The sequence below is a fragment of the Sus scrofa genome, chromosome 1 (assembly GCF_054392235.1).
Source record: "Sus scrofa isolate SSC_HxYL_T2T_F1_AM1 chromosome 1, Sscrofa_HxYL_maternal_Yorkshire_Landrace_v2.0, whole genome shotgun sequence".
NCBI lineage: Eukaryota > Metazoa > Chordata > Mammalia > Artiodactyla > Suidae > Sus > Sus scrofa.
This window is the reverse complement of record NC_139383.1, coordinates 4,776,597-4,794,346: the sequence shown is the minus strand read 5'-3', so window position 1 is coordinate 4,794,346 and position 17,750 is coordinate 4,776,597. Positions and strand designations below refer to the sequence as shown.

The following is a 17,750-nucleotide window of genomic DNA, read 5'->3' as shown; positions in this document are numbered from 1 at the left end:
ACTCTGGAAGGAGCTTAGTCTTATCTTGGAGCGAAAGTTTTTTACTGAATTGTTCATGAACTAATGACCCTACATTTAGTTCCTGACTAAAGGATCAATAATTGAATTCTGTGGTATGGTTGGCCTCTTTTTCGTTTTATTGGGAAAGATGGTAAGGTATTAAAAGATAGATCAAAAGACATCTAGCTGTAGGCACTTGCCCCTTGATAGAGTTGTACTGGGAGAGAGTCTCTCTCCCTGTAAAGGGGGCGTGGCTGCTATTTTCTGCCTTACACGACCATTTTAATCTGAATGGGGAATCTGTCTAGGGACCCAGAGTACAGTAATTAGCAGTCTCTTCAGAGTGTCAGAGCAGAATTACCATTGTAATGGCTTAGCTGCAGAATAAAAGGATTGAATTTGGGTCTTCCTGTCTGCCAAACTAAATGAGTTGCCATGGGAATTTTTAAATGTGAGAGGCGTTTACGTAAAGCAATTTGGCGGGTTTGAATAAACTCACAAATTACAGGTTTGAAAGGAGCCAGTCCTTGCTTCCTCTCATATAGGCAGGACTATATAGAAGACTGATAGCTTCTTAAAATCTCCTTAAGAATAAGTTGATCCATGCTCCTATCCAGATGCTCCAATTATCTGGGCTTGATTTTCTACTAAATATAGCACATTTAAGGAAAGATACTTTGTTCCAGATATCTGGAGGGAGAAAAATGACAACTCAAGGCATAAATTTGCCTTCCTAAATTAAATTTTTCTTCAGATAATGCTATTAAAATGATTGTTTTAATAACCATTAACCTAATATTAACTTTAATTTTGCTTAATGCATGTAATAAATATGTATCTTTACACTTGTCATATTTGTCTCACAAAGATGAACGTTTTAAGCTTTTTGGAAAACAAGTTGCTCATGCTGGTAGACTGCATCATTCAGGTTTCATGTAAACACTTGCAGAGATATCTTCAGCTTTCCCCATCTCTCAAGAGAACTGAGCTTTATAGTGTAATGACTTTTTAGTGAGAAAATAAATGCTCCATTAAATGCCTAAGGTGGTGAACATCACTGATGCTTACATAATCTCATCTCTCCTCAAGATATTGTTAATAATAATAGGTTCTTACATTGGTGGTTTATATCTGCCCTCCAGAAAAAACACTTGGTGAAATTTAGGTATTTAAAATGTTGAGACTGTGAAATATTCTCACATGATGAATAAATTCTTTGGACTATCTGTTAACATTTTCAAGCTACTAGGTAACAGTTTTGTAAGGAAAATAAAAAATTGGTTGTTGCTAACCTTAGTGGCCTGAAAATGTAGATGCATCTTTCAGAAATGTTTCACAAGGAAATGCAGGTATGCATCTGATGCAGGTATGTGGAATGATTTTATAATTCAGATGAGAAATTATAAAATATTTGTAAAGTACAATGACTTTTTATATGTTAATCTTTATTTAAGGTAAAATTATTATTTAAGGTATAGATTTTAAAACCCCAATTACTGTCAAACCAAAATTTTTTATTAAATCACTGAGCAGCCATATGAGCTCTCTTTACTCCCTGTCCAGCTAAACTGTTGTCTGGCAGCGGGTGAGGCTTTTTAAAACAATCAGAGGGGCTTTTCCCCAAAACTTGAAACTTCAGTTTGATGAAGCTCCTTGGTGATATTAAAAACATATGTCTTGTCTGCTGCAGTGCAGCTGTGAACAAGCTCTCACAAATACACACTATGAAAAACATCCTCTTTATAAGGATTCATTGAAGGGTAGCTTTCCTAAATACAACATTTTGTTGGGGTTGACAGTTTTAGATCGCTTATACCTCTAAGTTTGAGGTGTTACAAATATAAAACAAAGGGATTCTGGGCTTAGAATAATAGGGCAATGTATATTTATTTCCTAAGTAATATTTTTGCAGTTGGTATAGGAAATCCTTCCATTTTAATCTTTATTCCTTGCGTCCCTCAGCATTTGCATGTTGAATTTATTATGTAATGTTTTACACTTGCTCGTACCTGTTTATTCTTAAATATTAATGTTTCTATTCCATAATTAAGTATGCTGCTCACTAGCTGGGATAATGCATTTTAATTTCTTCTCTATTTCCCTATTAAATGTATGGTATTCCAGACAGATCTCTAAAACTAATTTAAAATACAAATATTTCTATCAAATAATTAAAATTATTTAAGAAAAAAAGTTGAGTGACTTCTCAGTGTATTTATTAGTTCAGTTATTTTCATACATCCCTTTAATTTATTTGCATGCCCTTCTGATGGTTGGTAAGTAGCATCATGTTCCTTATATATAGGTGAAGCATTTGTAATCCATTCACTTTGTATTAATACACATTGATATTGAACTGGCAAAAAACTCAAGAAAACCAAATGCCCCTTATTTTACTTGCTCTTATTTTTGACCCTTACATTTAATTTTTCTTGATAAAATTTCAAATGTTTTAGTATTATGGTATTTATAAGTAAAATTAAGTGCCATTGTGAGATTTTAATAGTAATGATTCGGATGAGTGTTTTAATACTAAGATTGGTTTAGGTAAACTTATTTGATAGCTCATCTTATGACTTGATTTTCTTCTAAATTTTTGATAACTGAATTTTGAAATTTAATTTCAAGAGCAATACTTATTAACAATAATACTTCTTTATGGGAATTACTCTCAAGCCTGTATTACAGAATTACATAAGTAGATTGTTTTGTTTTTTATTCTTTTAACCTTTAATGACTTTGTGAACATTTATACATTAAAAAAAATAGTTTTTAATGTATCAGTCAAATATAAATTGAATTGTTTTAAAAGTTATGTCATTAAACTGACATGCATCAATATTTTTGCTAAATCTCTTTGTAGACTATAATACCTCTGAGCAGGTTAACAGTTTCATGAATTTGCTTACTTTGTGATATTATTTTATGAATTTTGTGAGTGATGGCAGTGTGCTCTATTTAAATAAAATACTTTGGTTACTGATTTTAGCATTTGTTGAATTATAACAACTTGTGGAGATTAAAAACTCGCTTAGTGACTGTTAAAAGCAATTCACAAACTTCCATTGAGAAACTGCTATTTACCAGGGCAGAAACCAAGACTTCAGGTACCCAGAAAAATTTAGATTTAGTAATACAAATGAGAATAGGATAAGGCCAATGAGTTTCCCAGTTACTTATTTCATCACTTGATGCTTGTTCTTCAGAAATGTTGTGTGTGCACTAAAAATGGATACTTTGCAGTGTGATCTTTCCAATTCGTTGTTCTTGGGCAGTCTCATCAATAACCGTCTCCAAGGACGAGTGCCATAAGCGATCATTTTTCATTATGCTTTTAATCTTGAACTCCAGATCACCAATCTATTACACCCTCTCCATGGATGATGTATAGGCATCTCAAACATGACGTTTCCGAAACTAAATTCACATCCTTCCCAGCCCTCCTCCTACAGTGATTTGTTGCATTGTTTTCTCTGTGTGAATGACTTTAGTTGCCTATGAGTCAAATGTTCTTCATTCTACCTCTGCTCTCCTCCAGGTCCCACTCCTTTCCATCTACTTCTGCTTTATCATCAGGTTTTGATTCTGCTTCTTAATAGCGCACAGCTTAATAGCGCACAGCTTCTTCTCTGTTTTCACTGTTGGGCTAGACCCACTGGTACTCCCTTCTAGCTCACTCTTTTTTTCCCTCTTGTCCCTTTGTTTCCCCCTCCTTCTTGCAGTTTTATTGAGATATAGTTGACATACAGCACTGTGTAGGTTTAGGGTATGTAGCATAATGATTTGACTTACATCATGAAATGATGATCACAATAATTTTAATGAACATTCTTTCGTTTGTGTGGATACAGAATTAAAGAAATAATGAAGTATATTTCTTTGTGAAGAACTCTTAGAATTTTCTCTCACAACTTTCATACACAAGATACAGCAGTGTTGATTATATTTATCATGTTGGACATTATATCCCTAGTACTTACTTATAACTGGGAGTTTGCACCTTTTTGTTGCCTTTATCCAGTTACCCCACCCTCCCATAATCTCATCTTTCTTTATTAGTTCCTGTTATACAGCATAATAATTTGATATTTCTATACATTTAAAAATGATCACCACAATAAGTCTAGTTATCATCTGTCACTACACAAAGATAGCACACAGTTGTAGATTCTGTTCCCCATACTGTACATTGCATACCTGTGACTCGTTTATTTTGTAGCTGGAAGTTGGTACCTCTTAATCACCCTCACCTATTTCTTTCTGCCACTGCCCTCCCACTGTACCACCTGTTTGTTCTCTGTATTTATAACTGTTTCTGTTTTGTTATTTGTTTGTTTGGGGGCTTTTTAGATTCCACAGAGCTCTCTTTTTAATATATAGAAGTATCATCACACTCCCTGTTTCACGTCTTCATTTGCTTTCTGTCACTACCTGGTAAAAATGAAAACTGTTTAACTTGGCATTCATAGCTCATCTCCATCTGGTGTGTACCTAACTTCACGGTTTTGTTTCATGTCGTTTTCCCTTTACCCACTTATACTCCACCACCTCCCCATATTAAATAACTTAGAGTTGCCGAAACAGTCTCTGTTTATTTGGTAGATTATAGTGACCTCTGGATTGGATGTGGAGGAAGTGAGTAGTAGGTTTTACATTACCCAGCATCTTAGTTTCAGAAACTAAGATGGGAAAAGGTTCAGGGAAGACTACAGGATGTGAAGTTTCCTCTTATACTTTTGTGCTCTAAACAATTTAAAACTTCCAGTGAAAGCCAGCAGATAGGAAACCTTTTCCCTAAAAACGCTACATAGTGTTCATCAAATTTATTAAGTAAGTGCCTATGAATATGCAATAGTAGTAAAGTTTTGCTTTGATATTCATGACCTCTTAAAAAGCTCTGTTCTTTTTTGAACCTTATCACATTACTGTTTTTGTAGGTCTATAAGTATCCGCTTATGCTCACTGAACAAATATTTATTAGTGTTATAGATAGCAATCTAATAATACAGTTTTTTTAAAAAAAATTAAGGTGTGCAATCTGTTCTGCAACAAATGAAGTGGTGTGCTCCAAGTAATGTGCACTCAAAACTTGAGTTATAAAAACTTTTGACTTATAAAAAATGTATATTCATGGGAAATTAGAGTTTCAGATACAATAATAGTTACTTTTTCCTATGGGAATTTCTGTAATCAAAGATTTCTGAAAAGGCTGTAACTCTGATATTAAGATAAGACCAAACTATAATGGGCAGATCAGAATTGAATTACTTCTAACTCTGGAATAAGAGCCATTTCCTTTCTTTTCAACATCAGCAAGTTATTCCTTAATACTCATAGCAAATATTTAAAGCATTAACCAGCCTAACAAAAAGCTCCTTGCCTGTGGAACATCGATTATATTTTAACCAATTGTGGCTAGCCAGGTTGTATGTTCTTCTCTAAGTTGTTACTTCCTAATTCTGTTTTTTAGCATGAAGACGTATGTTAGAAAAAATAGCACTGTCCGTCCATATTTTGATACCTGTGGTAAGAACTGTACCACCACTCAAAATAATCATACAAAACACAAGCTCTAGAGCTTGCTGAAACAGAGAAATACTTCTGTAGCTTAAAAACCAAGTTAAAGCAGTTATTCTTAGATTTGATCATGAGTGTAGTTATAGGCCAATTAAAATGTCTTTGAGCCAGTCGGCTTAATCTTTTGTGGGTGTTCCTAAATTAAGGAAATGCATTACAGCAATTTCTTTCTAAAGCATACTACTTTTACCTGAACCTGATTTTAACTACTAATTTTTGTAAATTAGAAGTATTTGAAATATAAAATCTACTGGACTCTAACATACTTCAGAGTATACTGATTTGTGGAGTTCCTGTCGTGGCGCAGTGGTTACCAAATCTGACTGGGAACCATGAGGTTGTGGGTTTGATCCCTGGCCTTGCTCAGTGGGTTAAGGTTCCAGCGCTGCCGTGAGCTGTGTAGGTCGCAGATGCGGCTTGGATCCTGCATTGCTGTGGCTCTGGCATAGGCCAGTGGCTACAGCTCCAATTCGACCCCTAGCCTGGTAACCTCTATATGCTGCAGGAAGTGGCCCTAGAAAAGGCAAAAAGACCAAAAAAAAAAGAGTATACTAATTTGATATGTATGTGATATTTTCCCTGCTAAAGAGAAAAAACTAAAAGTACAACTAACTTTTAAGAACTCTATATACTGGGAGTTCCCATCGTGGCGCAGTGGTTAACGAATCCGACTAGGAACCATGAAGTTGCGGGTTCGGTCCCTGCCCTTGCTCAGTGGGTTAACAATCCGGCGTTGCTGTGAGCTGTGGTGTAGGTCACAGAGGCGGCTCGGATCCTGTGTTGCTGTGGCTCTGGCGTAGGCCAGCGGCTACAGCTCCAATTCAACCCCTAGCCTGGGAACCTCCATATGCCGCGGGAGTGGCCCAAGAAATGGCAAAAAGACAAAAAAAAAAAGAACTATATATTGTACATACGTACATATTACATATATATATATATAAAATACACAGAAGCAATAAAGTAGCGCTAAAAGCAGTAAGCCATCAAAGCAAGTGGTATTGGTACTCTAATCTTTTGTTGTTGTTCCTGGGCTAGCTTGTCGGGTGAATGCCACCAGGCACAGAGAGAGAGTGGTTATCAAGTTTGCCATAACTTTTTAGTGAACTAGCATATTTTAGTAACAATCTTAGCAGATGGTCAGTTTCCATGGGGGAAAAATGTGGGGAAATCACAGCTCTTTCTTCAAAACATCTGAGAAAAATCCAGTTTGAAAGAACTATTCAAGGAGTTCCCTTCGTGGCTCAGTGGTTAACGAATCCGACTAGGAACCATGAGGTCCCACTAGGAACCATGAGGTTGTGGGTTCAATCCCTGGCCTTGCCCAGTGGGTTAAGGATCCGGCGTTGCTGTGAGCTGTGGAGTAGGTGCAGACATGGCTTGGATCCCGTGTTGCTGTGGCCCTGGTTGTAGGCCGGTGGCTACAGCTCCGATTCAACCCCTAGCCTGGGAACCTCCATATGCCTTGGGAGCGGCCCTAGAAAGGACAAAAAGACCAAAAAAAAAAAAAAAAGGAAAGAAAAGAAAGAACTATTCAAGGAAACAGTGGCATTGTTCCCATTTGGTTAGCAAGTATTTTGATTAGATTTTTTCCAAAAATAGAACCAAATTATTGAAAGGGCCATAAAATGAATAACCATACCTTTGTGTAACCATGTCCATTGGAAAAGCCTTTTGACTAAGGACACAGGCTAACGTGTGCATCTTCTGGAATGAAGTAGGGAGTAAATAAATACAATTCTTCGTGGTATTTATTCAAAAGAAGTAATCCCCAATCAGAGCAGTTCATAGCAGTATTCTTCATAAAAGAGAAAGTTAATGTTGAGCAGTGGGGAACCATTAAACTGTGGTTTAGGCTTAAAATGTTAGAGATATAAAGAATAGTGTGCCACCATTTAACACGTACAGTTAGTTCTACCCTCTAACCATCCTTCACTTCTATTCTCATCTCTCCATCCCCACGGGAATTATCTCACTTGTTCAGGGTATCATTATGTGTTGCCTGGATTAGGAACCTATAATTGGCTCTTAATCGTTGTGATCTTGCTGTACTTTTCCAAATATTCTCCTTATTGAAGCTAAAGTGATGCTTCTAAATAGAGATCTAATCATGATTCTCCTTAGGTTAAAGTACTTGAATGACTTCTAATTACTCCAAGGAGTACGTCCAATTGCTTGAGCATGACGTGCAAAAATTATCACCTTGCCAGTCTCGTTATTTATCTTTTACTCTTGCTTCTGAATTTTTGAACATGTTCTTTTCCTCAGAACCAAATTCACTCTTTCTCTTTAACTCTTACTCATCCTTTGGGTCTCAAATTGTATGTTGTTATGTATTGATGCCCCAATACATCACCTGGTTATCAGTTCATCACCAGATTAAACAGTTCAGCACGCTTGCTGTGTGTTTCTGGAAAGTCCTTATTGTCAATTTAAAAACCATTGCTTGATTGTCTGTTTCTAGCTCTTTTGACCCACTTCTCCGCTGCCCCCACTCACTTTCCAGGAAAGAAAGCTTTTAGTTAAAACCTATCCAAGATAGATTGTTTCAGTAAACATTTATATAACGAATACAGTATTTTTAGAATTTGAAGGACTATAATATAAAAAATTTTGGTAGAATATTTCATTAAAAATATATAAAATTGAATAACAAATATTAAAGGAAAATTTTTATTCATAATGAAACTTACATAGGAATAAAAATACTGTTTTCCTGGAGTAGTAGATTATGGGTAAATTTTAAAATACAATTTTAAAGCAATATAGAAGCACTTGGATTTGAAAAGACCGCCACAACACACCGTCATCTGTGACCCAACTGTCATCAGTTCATCTGCTCCTTGAAGTGCTTATAATGCTTTTCAGCATTTGTCATTTTTTCACCACTTTTCAGTTTTGTTTCTATTGATAATTGTATGTTACTCAAAGTTTATGGGCTCATTACTGGAAATAATATGATTCTTAAAATTCATAAACACCCCCCAATACAGGGTAAACACAGCCACCACAAAGAATATAGGAAGACCCAAAATCCAAAATGGCAGTGCATAATCAGCTTGCTAAAGGAGAGTGGTTTTATTGGTTAATAAGGTTCAGAGCTCTTAAGCAGAGGAACTTACTAGATTGCTTTTCTCTGAAATAAGGTATGGTGTACTCCAGCAGAACAGCTGTTTCATTCACAATTGGTCCTGCTATAGAAGAAAAATTTTCAAAGGCAAGTTCTAGAATTGACTTCTATTTCTAGCAGCTGTACTTAACTTTCGCTGATGTATTTTATGCCTATTTAAAATGAGGTTTTTAGATTGCTATTATATAGATAAATAGATTATTTGAAGTTTATTCAGAAGTAAAATATTTTTCGTCCTTAAATGTGTTGTTTACATTCCAATTTTTCCTTGTTATTATTTGATTCTTCATGTGTGACTAAACCAAGCCTGGCTTCCTAGCTCTCATTGGATGGTTTAGTATAAGAAGTGTTCAGGTGCTTTATTCACACACATAATGGCCAAATTCCTACCTTTTGTTTAATTTTACCCTAAAGTGCAGCCACCGGGAGAGATAATACTTCAGTTATATGCCTTACAGAGTTGTTAAGAGGATTAAATGAGATAAGAAAAGTTAAAGTCTTTATAAACACTTAGAATAGAAGCTGTTATTCAAATGGGGGGGGGTCTTTTAAAAAATGAATACATACTTAATTAGCTTAATTATTTTTTTTCTGACCAAGGAAAAAGTGATGAGTCTCAACAATCTGGAACAAATTATAGTGCAGAAGGCAGTCTTACCAGCCTTTACTGCATTTGCTGCTGTTGTACATCACAGAGGCCAGATGCAACCAGGTGACATCTGAAGAAATTACCAACCTTTCTTCTTTTCTGCTTTGTTTTCTCTTGGCCTTAATTTGAGGTTCACAGTATTAGCTATTTACAATGAAGGTATGACTTTAGATGTCTTGTGAAACAACCAAGAAAAGAAAAGTTAAGGTGGGAAGCAACCAAAATTAAGGGCCTCAGGTGTCACCATAATGACAGTATTCAGAAATAGTTTGAATATAAGGGAAACTGGCAGTGGTGACTTGAGATTGCTTAAGGACCAAATAGCTTTCTGCCTCTGCTCGCCTTTGAGGTCATTAGACTGTGCGTGATGGCTCAGAAATATCATATCTCCTGAGTGAAAAGTGTGTTACTTTAAAGAGTCCTATACAAGACTGACATTATACTAGAAGTCTTTCAAGACCATTTGGGGTGAATGAGTAGTTTTATCTCAGTAGATACTCATGGGTGAGTTTGGTTCTCATGTTTAACCCCTAAAGTTGTATGTCACATTGTGTCGACATACCACTGTGTGTATTCTAGACAGTCTGTGTTTGCATCAGATCCTGAGAGCAGTCTGTGATCCTCTACCCTTACTTTGTCATCTGGTCTTCCACTGGAGCCAATGTCATAATGTATTATTTTCCTACTCCTCTCTCACGACAAATAGATTTTTAGGCCATTATTTTCAAGTTCCCACTCTTCACCGTCTGGTATAGAATAAGGCTCTCTTAAGCTCACAGTTTAGTTATCCTTCCTTCTATTGCCCCAACCATATAGTTTGATAAAGTCCACCTAAAAACACAGTCAACTTTAGAGGTTTTTTTTTCTTTTTTCTATAAAATAATGATGTGGCTCTGCTAATACTAGTGTATGGATCATAGAAATCTTTCAGATGAATCTTTTTTTTTTTTTTTTTTTTTTGTCTTTTTGCTATTTCTTGGGCCGCTCCCATAGCATATGGAGGGTCCCAGGTCAAATCGGAGCTGTAGCCGCTGGCCTACACCACAGCCACAGCAACACGGGATCCAAGCTGCATCTGCAACCTACACCCACAGCTCATGGCAACGCTGGATTCTTAACCCACTGAGCAAGGCCAGGGATCGAACCCGCAACCTCATGCATGGTTCCTAGTCAGATTCGGTAACCACTGAGCCACGATGGGAACTCAGATGAATCTGTTTATAGCTTTTTGAAAAAAGAACGTATTGTCCTAAGGTAAAAGTTTTACATAGTTTAATGGAACTTATTTAGTATTGCATATATGTGTTTGTGAATGAGTGTGTGTGATTTAAGCTTTTCTGATTAAATACCTCATGCCTTACCTTATCTTACCTGGGGTAAATTGTTGCTGCTAAACCAGATTTAGGCTGTTAAGCCAGGTATGTTGATTAGTATAATGGAAATACCAAGGTTTTTTCCCCATTGTTGTGTCTCTGACATTTTGAATTTTTCAATGAAACAGTCTTTTTTGCACAGTATTTAAACTAAGGGCTTGATCTGTAAGAGATAAGCAGGCTGTGTTGCCCAGGTGAAGTAATGATGCTAATTTGACTTTACCTCTCCACCTAAGTATAGCAACTCTGATACCATTTTTTTTTTTTTTTTTTTTGCTCTTTAGGTCTACACTAGTGGCATATGGAGGTTCCTAGGCTAGGGGTCGAATCGGAGCTACAGCAACATGGGATCCCGAGCCAAGTCTGCGACCTACACCACAGCTCACAGCAATGCCAGATCCTTAACCCACTGAGTGAGGCCAGGGATCAAATCCACAACCTCATGGTTCCTAGTCAGATTCATTTCTGCTGCGCCACAATGGGAACTCCTGATACATCTTTTTGAGATTGAGTTTCTGTAACGATTCTGGGAATTTCTCTTATGTTCTGTTTGTGAACATCATTCCTTTAGTATTGGACATATTTAGCATAGTATCTACATCAAAGTAGGTGCTCACTAGCCTCTGTTAATTGAACATTGAAGAGTGGGAAAAGGAAGGAACATGGAATCAAGGAATCTTTAAATAATCCCAGAAACAGTTAGCAGATCTCCAGAGTCCACTTAGATTTTTGACACAGAATGAATTTCGTGACAAAAAGGAGAGGAAGATGGTGTGGCCATAAATGCCAGACTGGGAAATTCAGATTCTGTGAAGTAGTGATGGGAAGCCACTGCTTTATTGGGAAAACAGAAGCCATACTAGATATTTCAACAGAGAGAATTAATAAAGTACTTGGTTAAGTAAGTGTTGAGAACTGAACAAGGAGAAAGGAGATAGGGTGTAATACAGATTTAGAAACTCTAAGAAGCAGCTATTACACTATAAAAGAGAGAGATTGGTACTGTTACTAGATCTTAAACACTTTGAGAAAGTTCTCTGCAGAGGTAGCAACTCTGACAAATGACACCCCTTGGCTGATAATGGAAGCTCAGTAGCTCAAAAGAATGGATACTGTGGTTGTAGCTGGAGGATGGAATTATTCAATGAAGCTGATTCTAGAAGTGCTGGGAAAGAAGTGTGGAAGCTGGAAACAGCGGCCTCTGGTCAGGTGCATAGCTGAGGACAGCTGGCACAGGAAGGAGCATTCCTCCTCCCCTCAGCCAGCTCTTCAGTCTTGCTTTAATGCCCCTCATGTATCTCACTTGTGAGCCTGACAGAATCAGCTGGCTTAGAAAACAGAACGAGATAGAGTCCTAGGCCCAGCGTTTGAAAGCACATAGCAGGTAAGTTTGGAACTTAATAATTGTTACATCATGGAGGATAATCTTCTGAAAATGGTGTAGGAGATAATTTTTCTACTAGCTTTTTATAGGATGAGTTGAAGTGAGTAGCCCTCATATTCAGCTGTCCCCTTGACATCTCCCCTGGGGTGTTAAAGATAAGCATTTCAAGCCTAATATTTCCAAAGCTTTCTCCATCCCCGCCCAGGCTAGGAGTTGAACCCAAGCCACCGCAGTGACAACACCAGATCCTTAACCCGCTGAGCTGCACAGGAACACCCAAAACAAAACTTTTTATTCCATATCCCTCAGCCTGTATCTTCTCATTAAATGGAGTCACTGTCTACTTTATTGCTTAATCCAAACACCTAAGCATTAGTCTTTAATGTCTTTTCTCTCACACCCTACATCCAGTAAGTCACCAGGTCTTGTCAAGTTGACTTAATTTTTTCATCTATGTTTTTACCTCCACCCCAGTCCAGTTCTTCTGTCACGTGGACTGGATTATAGCTGGTGACTGGTCTCTTTAAATGTACTTGAGCCCCCAGCAGTCCATTCACAAAACTCTGGCGTAAATGCCTTTAAAGACAGATGCTGTCATGTCACTGTCAGTATAAAATCCTCTATTAGATTTAAGTCAGTTAAATTCTTGGCCAGACTGTCTTTATTTGGCAGAGCAGATGCAGATGATGATTGGTATTAAAATTCCTTATAAACTTTAGTCACTCTTCTTTTCCTCTTTTTTTCTACTTTTTGTTCAGCCATTGCTCTTCAAGTGGATTGGGTCATGTGCTTTTTCTTTAATGCTTGGAAAACCTTTTATAGACATTGTTTCAAGTTTAGGGAAAAGTAAGAATCAGTTTTTTAGAAATGTATTGAACACGTACACGTTTTCAACGCATTGGAGGCTATTGGTTATTAGTTAATTTATGGCTATAAGTCATGTAAGAAATTTCCTTAAGCGCAAGGTATATTGGAGAGATGAGTTTTGACTAGTAAAACATTTGCAGATAGGGCTGCTTATATAAGTTGTTCATTGCCTTGAATGCTAAGCTGAAAGTCTGGACTTTCATTACAGGCAGTGGTTCAAATTATTATGCTAACTGACATTTTAATTACTTGGAAATATTTATACATTTGTTTTAGCTCTCTATTGTAATTAATTGCATTGTTGTGGGTTTAATATGTACTTTATAGATTTTAAAATACCAAATATGATTTTCTTTGTTTCTTACGTGAAGTCTTTGTTGAAATCAAAAGATACTTCCACTTAGAGTCACCATGAATGACGCTGGATATATTGTGGACTTTGGGTCAGGGACTCTGGTTTGAAAGCCAGTTTTGCATTGTGCCCTTGTGTGGTCTTGGATAAACTACCTAATAACCTAGCTGAGCTCAGGGGTAATAAAGTATCAGTGCTGTAGATCTGTTATGAAGCATTTATGTTTAGATGATGAAGCTCTAATATCTAATTTCAGTAAGGTAGAACAAGTATAAATTGTTCCGCTATAAAATATTAAAACCATGTTATTCTCATCTAATATTAACCATGACCTATTTCAATCACTTTAACATAGATGCTAAACATAGCTGATAACATAGCTGTATCTTACAGTAATATGTGCACAGATCCATAATCTGTATGTATCCCAATTGGAAACCCCAAATAGTTCGGAAAAGCGTGTTTACACTCTGTCTTCATCCCACTTAATGTTGGTATTTTTATGTTTGCTATAGGTTGGATCACTGAAGTGCACCAGGCCCACTGGGCATGTTATGTAATCATCAGTATATTATGTTCCTAGAAATTTGAAATATTCCCAAAGTACTTCTGATGTCACAGGTTTTAGATATAGGACAGTGGACCTGTAGAGAAGTTATTAAATGTTTGTTATGTTTTTAAACTTTTATATTTCAAAGACGAAGGTTTTATTTTTTATAATATTTGATAGTTTTTGCATAATGTTTTCCATACAAAATACATCTACCCCATAACACAGCAGTTCCAATTCTAGGTAACTATCTAAGAGAAATGAAAACTCATGTTCACCAAAAAAGCCTTGTACAAGAATTTTCCTTCCTTCCTCCGTCCCTTCCTACCTTCTGGTTTTTTTTTTTTTGGAGGGTGGGTTGGCTATTCCTGCAGCATGTGGGAAGTTTCATGGGCTAGGGATCAAACTCATGCCACAGCAGCAACCTAGAGCCACTGGAGTGACAATGCCAGATTCTTAACCCATTGCACCACCAGGGAACTCCACAAGGGGACTTTGCTGAGTTGGTGGAAAAGTCCTGTCTTGATGTGCCTTCATCAGAACTGAGTGACTGTTGTCCTTGAGATCTTAGGATTTCACTGCGTGTCAGTTATACCTCAATTTTTAAAATACAGAGCCTACAGATACTTAAAGATATTAGAAGTTTTGAGGGTCCGGATGACCACTTGGCTTCAGCGTTGTAAAATAGCATTTTATGGCCATAGTTAGGTTGCTTAAGAACAGTTTCCTTTGTTATAAGTGGAAAAGTTCCATCTCCATAGAAGTGCTTGTCCCTCAGCAATGTTCTACAAAATAATTTTTGAAGGATGGATTCAAGATACCATATTTGAGAGAAGACAGGAGGTCAAGTAAACTCCAGTAAGAATCTTGGCTAGTAGAATCTCTAGAATCTCTGGACTGTAGAAAAAACTTAATAGTGACAACTTAAGAAACTAGCAGGCTTCCAAACTTAACGTTTGAAAAAGAAGTGTCACACACCTTCAGCAGTGTTGAGGCAGGTATATAGTGCCAAGTTTCATTGACAAAACCACGACAAGATGGTTGAAAGAACCTCTTCTGTGTGACAGTAATTCTGTAATGAACTCTACCGTGTCTTTAGACATGTAACATCATGCTCTGTGAGTGCAGAGAAGTAGCAGGAATAGTGAGGATGCAAGAGAGGAGCTCATTTCTGGAGTGAGACCAGCAGGTTCACATTCCAGCCTTGCCAACTAAATTCTCTGCTGGGCCATAATGTGTATAATGTGCCTGCCATAATATGGTATAATTCAGTGGACAAACCAGTATTCATAACTTGTAAGTCTCAGTGGCCACCAGTAATGTCATTATGGCTTACTTCACTGATACCAGCTAGTGAAAGTTGTGCTTTTTATCTCTGCTGATGTCATTAGATTAATTTTTCATTTCCTGCACCATGTAAAAGGCACACACAAGCACGTACATGCCCTTATGTTTACGCACCTATTTCTTCCATCATCTTTCCCTTTATCTTTCTCCCATGTTTGACACTGTATCACCGGCTAATGAGTGTGGTTAGTTTGTTATCCAAAAGAAGCAGTTCCATGAAAGCATGTGGTGTTCAAGCACCTCTTCTCTGTATAGCCCTGTGTACCAGGTATTGTGTCACCACATCACTTCTTTCATCTTGATTTTTTTTTCTTCTTACTCTTCTGACATTTTCAAATGAGCAGCACTTTATCACTGGAAGGTTACTGAAGGTATATCTATTGCTCTTCTTTCTATTTATATACAGTATCATTTATATACTTGTTTTGATATTGTTATATAGAGATTTAAATTTTGGTACTACTAGTTTTCAGTGAACAAGTTAAAGCAGTTTTATCATTATGGATTTCTGATTCTTCTCTCGAAGTGTCAGTACTTTTATCTTTAGCAAGGAATTTCTGTGTCTTTCAAGTAAATGATGTTAGGTTAGTTCATCCTTAAAATTCATCTTTGTATAAAGTCATAGGGATCAAGGAATAGTAATACCACAAGTATCTTCTCTATTTTCTGCTACTGCAAAGTAAGTTTCTGAAAAGTTGGCAGTGGCACATTAAATAAACATTGTCTTCATGATGTTTTCATTTTTCTGTAAAAAAATTCTTTGTGGTTTTTCTAAAAGCCCATTCAGCTGTTTTTATTATAAATGATAGTGCCCCATTTGCTGTTCAGGTGCCAGGGACAGAGTTTTGTGTCATAGAAGAGGAGGGCTGAGAAGCTTATTGCCTTGGCTCTCCTTTCTTGAATGAAGAAGGACCAACATTTGCACCAGAAAAATGTACCATTGGGTTACTTTCTTTTTAAATGTTAGGTCCTCAGCATTAGATAATACATAAAATATGTGAGCAACACATAGTTCCATTTCTCCCACCATCTTCAGGGATGAACCTCATATTTCAGTGACTAAAGTTTAGACATTTGAGATTAGGAAATAAAGATTTCTTATAGCTGTCATTTAACAAATAAATCCAGGCAAATGACTTGGGAGGATGAGATGAGTGAAGAGATAGCAGTGATAAACAAGCAGTAGGCTCTGTTTGCTCAGTAGTAGCGATACACAACAGACTGTCTTTTGGGGCAGAAATAGTATGACCTAGGGATGGCCCTTTGAGAAGGCAGCATTTAGGTTGAAGTTGTAGGGATTAAGTAGGATTTGGAAAGAGTGAGGAGGCATAGAGTGGAGTGCAGAAAAGCGTACAGGATGGAGGAAATAGGAATATGACAGAGATAATAACAAGGAGTGATTTGGTTTGACTTATATGTGTAAAAAATAGTAGGAGATTAACTGGTTTAACTTGAGAAGATAATTTGGGGCCAGATCATAGGTAGCTTAAATGTATTATTATTTTTTTTAGATAGGAAGAGACCATGAAGGGTTTTGTGACATGAGAATATTAAGAAACATTAAGATGAAAGTTGTGTTTGGGGCAGTTAATCTGGCCACTATTCACAGACATTGGAGCAAGGGTGGCAAGAGTAAATGGAGAGGGTGGGACAAACCCCAGGTAAGTGAAATGGCCAGACGTTTCGGTCATCAGACAGTCCTTGGGTTTTGCCTGTTGTCGTAGCATAATTACTAATAGTGCCCCTTTTTGCTATTACATTTTTCTTGGTTTGATCAGTACATCCCATGATGACCTTAAAGATGGATTTGCTTTAGAACTGATAGCACTTGGTAATTGAGAAGGGAGAAGGATGTTGGCATAAGAAACCAGAATATATTACACAAATTTTAGAAATTCTTAATGATTTCATTACATTTTCCTTTTTTGGAGAATTAAATAAACATTTCCGTACCTGAATACCACAACCAAATTTTACATGTTTAGGAGTTCCCCTTGAGGCTCAGTGGGTTAAGAACCCAAATAGTGTCTGTGAGGATGCAGGTTCAGTCCCTGGCCTTGCTCAGTGGATTAAGGATCCAGCATTGCCAAAAGCTGCAGTGTTGGTCACAGATGCAGCTCCGATCTGGCTATTGCCATGGCTGTGCCATAGACCATCAGTTGCAGTTCCAATTGGACGGACCCTAGCCTGGGAGCTTCTATATGCCATAGGTCTGGCCATAAAAAGAGTGAGATAGACAAATTTTACATGATTGAAGTCCCAGTTTTTGTTGCTTTTGGTTTTTTTGTTTGTTTGTTTTTTTGGTTTTTGTTTTTTAATGAATACATGTGAGTTTTGGCATCTTCAACAAAATGATAGGTGCTGTAGATACTATACTGTATTAATCTAACATTTTCATTCATTCCATTTAATAGCAAAGCTTTTTAGGAGAACATTAATAAATCAATGTTGCTTATGCAAGAAATGTCTGAATAGAAACATAACTAACTGGTGTCAGTCAAGAGTACCCTGTGTATCAGCATGC

At 36.9% G+C, this 17,750-nt stretch overlaps 1 protein-coding gene across 25 annotated transcripts in view; it reads left to right on the top strand.

Moving 5' to 3' along the window:
• QKI (QKI, KH domain containing RNA binding) overlaps positions 1 to 17,750 on the top strand; it is a 151,206-nt gene that overhangs the window by 118,776 nt on the left and 14,680 nt on the right. The window lies entirely within an intron of this gene.